The sequence below is a fragment of the Micropterus dolomieu genome, unplaced genomic scaffold, assembly GCF_021292245.1.
Source record: "Micropterus dolomieu isolate WLL.071019.BEF.003 ecotype Adirondacks unplaced genomic scaffold, ASM2129224v1 contig_12799, whole genome shotgun sequence".
Taxonomy (NCBI): Eukaryota; Metazoa; Chordata; class Actinopteri; order Centrarchiformes; family Centrarchidae; genus Micropterus; species Micropterus dolomieu.
The window spans coordinates 1-5,360 of record NW_025741785.1 but is presented as its reverse complement, the minus strand read 5'-3'; the positions used below and the strand labels follow the sequence as shown (position 1 = coordinate 5,360).

General features: G+C 38.4%; 1 long non-coding RNA gene across 1 annotated transcript; it reads right to left on the bottom strand.

Moving 5' to 3' along the window:
* Positions 1-1,228: 1,228 nt before the first annotated feature.
* LOC123966150 lies at positions 1,229-4,576 on the bottom strand. The gene is made up of 3 exons (XR_006823901.1): positions 4,497-4,576; positions 2,479-2,598; positions 1,229-1,400 (listed from the first exon to the last, which is right to left on the bottom strand). It is a non-coding gene; the product is annotated as an uncharacterized LOC123966150 (long non-coding RNA).
* Positions 4,577-5,360: the final 784 nt, after the last annotated feature.

The window sequence follows — 5,360 nt, the reverse complement described above, 5'->3', positions numbered from 1 at the left end:
CCAGCTGACACATTTTATTATTCATGGTGTTTAGAAAATCATCTTACTCTTGAGTCTTTAGAAAAGTTCCATTGATCCACGTCCAATTTCCAGCTTCAACTCTCAGGCCAATCCAGTAGCCATAACTGCCCCAGTTAAAGTCGACATATTCCTGATGTTCACAGAAAGACAATATCAGTTTATCATGTTTAACCACTGTACTGACAAAACACTCTGTGGCTTTAACTGTTTCTGACTTCATGCAGCTTCTTTTCTAAACCCTCTAAATCAGCTAAATAATCCACACATTGATCTCCATCCTTTTTTCATCATATACACAGAAAATACATTTGACATTTTTACTGTATATCTCTAGTGTTATCAAGGTTTGTCTGAGATTCTCCTGTGCAGGAATATCACACTATAGGTTTTGATCAGTAGAGTTCACATTTATCATGCATGAAAATTTCAAGTACATTCCAGCTGTGTTAAGAAATACATACATTTTTATTTAGTGTTTTCATTTTTGTATAATATATATCATTTTCAATTATAATTAATTAGATTGCATCTCAGGGGGAGAAATTTTATATTTCACAGAGAAGAGAATGGTTTTTATTTCTGCTTTGAAGTTGTGACAGTTGTTTAGTTAGCGGTGAACGCTGAACTGATGGTGGCAAGTTTTCTACTTTAGTGGTTTTAAATCACACTCTTCATCTGCAACATCTTCTCACACTGCTGCATTTCACCTTTCATCAACCGACAGTAACTTTTATCATGATCCAAAAGATTTACCCGTTTTTTTTTGTTTATTGATGAATGTCTGACAACAGAGAGACAGTTATCAAATATTTAAACTCTTTGCTTTAATAAACACACTGTGGCCTACAGACTCAGTGTGTTCAGACAGAAAATACATTTTCATTTCATATAGGCTGTCATAAAAATGTTCAGTGTTCTCATTACCTTCTCCTTTTGATCAAGTTTAACAACCAGATCTGAAATCTTTCCTCTGCAGTCTTCTCGAGCTTCTTCCCAGGTTTTCTGACCAGAAACATCAGGGTCATTAATCCCATAGCAGCTGGATTCTGAGAGTATCCAACCATCCTGACAAGCTTTACACTGTCTGTCTGAAACAACAGAGACAAACCAATAAACAACATTACTGCATTGTGATATTGTTATTAATATTGTTTATTTTTTTACTTCATTAATGGGATCTGAACATACTTTGGTTTTGTGGTTTTGGGCAGTAGGCATCAATGCTCCACTGAGCTCGACTGACGTTGAGCTCATTCCACTTGTTTTGTATTTGTTCTGTTAAGTTGTTCCTCTGTGACTCCAGATCCTGGTTCTGTGTCTTCAGCTCCTGGTTTCGTGTTGTCAGGTTCTGGTTTTCTGCAGACAGGTTTGTGATCTTGCTTTTAAGACAATATAGGCTTGTGTCACATTGTGCAACTGGAAATGGGAAATTAGCTTATTGAGTGATAGTAATGATACGATTTTGTCTTTGTCACTTCACTGTTTTATTTCAGGTTTTCTAGACTTATGGGAGTTGTAGGCTCTTATTTGTCTTTAATTTATGAGATCAACAAATCCCCTAAAAAGAATAAATGTTTTCTGACTTCCTAAGCCCTTTGGTTCCTACTGGACCCTTAAATATTTGACATTGCCTAAAACTAGCTAGCTAGGCACTATAATTTTAAGTAATAAGTAATTAAACAGTGAATAGTGTATTTGTTGGGGATTTTTTGTGTGTGTGTGCACTAGCAGGGCTTTATGGCAGCAGGGCGGTGTCTGTGGTACTAACTTCGACAGTGGCTGTGTTCATTGTTGTGGGTGTCTCATGCGGACGTGCCGTTGGCGTCTCTTACAAAAGCCGAAGGGTACCTTTTGCATCAAATACCTACACTTTGTCAACCTTTCTGAACGCGTTGGTATTTGACGCCCTGAGATGAGAACAGGCTGTAAAAATTGGTTGCAAATTGTTGAAAATAAAAATCACATAAACAAGTTTGTTCGTAACATGATTTAGAATAGAGGAAGAAATCTATAGGTTAAACAACCTGTTTAGAAATACTGTAACCGACCAGCTGATATGTTTGTTTTAATTGTTAGGCTGTTTATCGTAATCACCATGTTTTCCAAGTTTCCAGGATGTCACTGAATGTGTTATGCATGTCTGTGACTATATGATACGCTTAGAAACCGAGGAGAAAAGAGAGAGTTGAAAAAGAGGGATGTTAGCACGTAGCGCTCTGTGACAGACAGATTTGTCTTTTTGGCATTGGCTACGGCCCACATTAGCCTGTATTTTCTTCTGTAATAAACAGTGAACAAAACCAGCTATCATCTCATAGCTTCTTGTTGAGGAAAGCTACAATACTTTGGTTATGGTTATAGTAATGTTACAGAGGAAAACTGGTGCTGTTATTCTTCAAGTTCTGCCTCATGTCTGAGTCTGAAGTACTGCATAGACTACCTGTTTTGTATACTTACCGTAGACACAGACTGCTATGATGCCCAACAGCAAAATGACACAAAGAATCCCCAAACAACAAGCCACCTGCTGATAGCAGCGACCTCTGCTGTTTGTTTTCTTGTCTGGCAAGAGTCCTGCTGAGGATAAACAACAAATGCCGTTTTTCCATTACCAGAACCAGCTCAACTCGCGACTCAACTCGGTTTTGTCCCGACGTCCTCTGTTTTCCATTGCAGATTGTACCCAGAAATATGCCGCGTTCCAGACTGTTCAGAACTGGGAAATTTCCAAGTTTAATTTAAATACATACAAATATACGTTTTGTTGCCTTTTAGTTTATGGTTTACCATTTACAGTGTGTGCTTCCGTGGGCGCTGACATTGTTTTGTGACGTCATTCAGCTGCTACTCTTGAAGTCGGGGGGCCATATTTTTTCTCCGAGTTCACAAGTAGGAAATCCGACTTCAAGTGGCGTTCCACAGTAGTTTTTCTGGTTGGAGGTCGGAAATTTTCCAGTTCCGAGTTGGCTGGAACGCAGCAATAGTACTCTTCAGTCTAGCTAGTCGTCATAGCAACGCCACACACCAGCGACCCACACACAGCTGTCTCTTGATTTATGTTAAACATTTCAACATTCCTCAGAATGTAAAGACAGATAAGCGGTATGAAAACCTTCCAGCTGTGTTTTCCTCTGCCATTGTTGCTGCAGCGGTCTGTGTGACGGCGGGAGCAGAGGGCTCTGTGAGCGGGCGGCTGGCACAGGGCAACCCCCGCCGCCACTCAACTCCGAAAACTTTCAAGCACATTTTTGTTCCACTTTTTGCAAAACTGTCAATATTTGAAATCTACACAGCTGATTTCTCACCTCAAAACTTCTCAGAAGTGGATTTAGTGATGAAATTACACATGAAAATTGTAAAATATAAAACTTTCTGTTGCTGGCCTCTGTCAGGCACACGCAATGATGACGATTCTCTCTGACCAATCAGCAATCTGCTGTGTTTTCATGTCACATTTTAGTATCACCTCAGCTCGCTTGGAACCTCGACGGTGGTGATAAGAACAAAGTACCTGGTTGCAAGTACAGGTACAACTTTTCCCCAATGGAAAACCAAAAAAGGCGAGTCGAGCTGGTACCTTGCAGTGGAAAAGGGGCTAAATATAAATAGAAGGCTTTAGCAGTCCAAGTTAACGATATCAAGAGGGTAACTTTCAAAGTTACAGTAATTTTACTACAAAAAATCTTTTTTACACTAAAAAGTCAGTAAGTAGAAGACAGTAAAGGTACCCACTTCATTTGACTAACTCAGACTGCTAGGCTCATATTAGCTTCAGATAAACCTGGGAATACATTTCTACACAGAACAAAGACATTTTCTCTCCCATCTCTTATATTCGAAGCACATTACAAAAGATCTCTTAATGGTCAGTACAAACAGGAGGAATGATTACAGGCAGCAAAACATGTTTCAATATTCATATGGGCACCTGACTTTTGCTTCATGATGGATATTAAAATGTGTGAACCTGTTCTTTAAGAAAAGTGCTTTTTGCCATTGTGCTAAGAGGAGCATTAGAAGCAGTAATAGAAGAATTGGTGGCTGTAAAATAAATGTTGCAGTTGAAGCACTTGAAAGTTGAAATACAAATCAGAAATTCTCTAAATAGAAATTCCCTACTATGGCTTAAACCCCAGAAACAATGGATCCTACACTTCCCATAATTCAAGGTGATTTTATCTTTTCACTAGAGCTTCCCTGCCTGTGAAACAGCAACATCTTTTTGAACTCCACACCCCCAGTTTGTAAGTCTTTGTTAAAATTAGCAGTCTCTAAGTTAAACTGAAGGCATCATCAGGTTATTAACAAAGCTCCTACTGTTTTCACAGGCTGAGCAGTACTCCTCATGACCCCCCTATTAGTTCCCTTTTAATGGTTGTAATAACGATAAATCTGAGGTAGTATTTGTAGCAGTAATAGTAGTATTAATAGATATACTCTACTGAATGCTGTGTACATTTTTCTTTACAACTTACTGTTTGTGTCAGCAGTCTTTTCGGTTGTTTTGCTTCGCACCTTCACATCACTGTACACAGTTTCCTCCTCCTTATTAGCTGAAAGGTTGAAGAACACAATCTTGTGGTTAATTACTGTATAGTGTCTAAATTGTAAAGGCTTTTGGAGGCTTATTTTAACATTTGAAATTATTGTGACTGTCCCAGTATCTTGTTTTAGAATTAAAAGTAATTCAGTGTTTTTCCCAGAACTGTATTCTGTAGACCCTCACAGGGCAACTAAAACGTAAGATGATCCAGTTCTCTCACAGTTAGCGGATCATGAAAGGGAAATTATGCATTTTATAGAGAAACACTTTTAAAATAACCACTTCATTACACATGCGCCTGACTGGTTTTTGATAGCTGTGGTCTGTGGAATCTCCAGTGTTGTTACATAAATGGGCGCTATCAAGCAAAAGCAAACCAAAACCTTTCCATGTATTTCCAATATGGATATGACAAATGCATGTTTTGGAGTAGCAGATTACAACAACTAAGTTTAGAGACAGTCCAGTGGATTGCAGATAGTCAAAGGTTTCAAATGTTAAAACAAATTTCTCAATTCAGATCAGAAAAAGAGAACAGACACCACAATCAGCCACAGTTTACAAAACAGCATTTCCATGATGTCATGCTGCTGAATTTTTTAGAGACGCAGATGTGTTCATTGTTGCTCAACAAACTTACAGGGCAATGGCTTTAATATTATTTCATGTTCTGAACAGTCCAACAGTCCAAGTTAGTAAAATGTATTTACTAACCAGTTTTACTGAAGAAAATACCAGTGCAAGAAATCACATGAAGAGGATGATCACATACAGATCCAGCCATACAATTGACGAC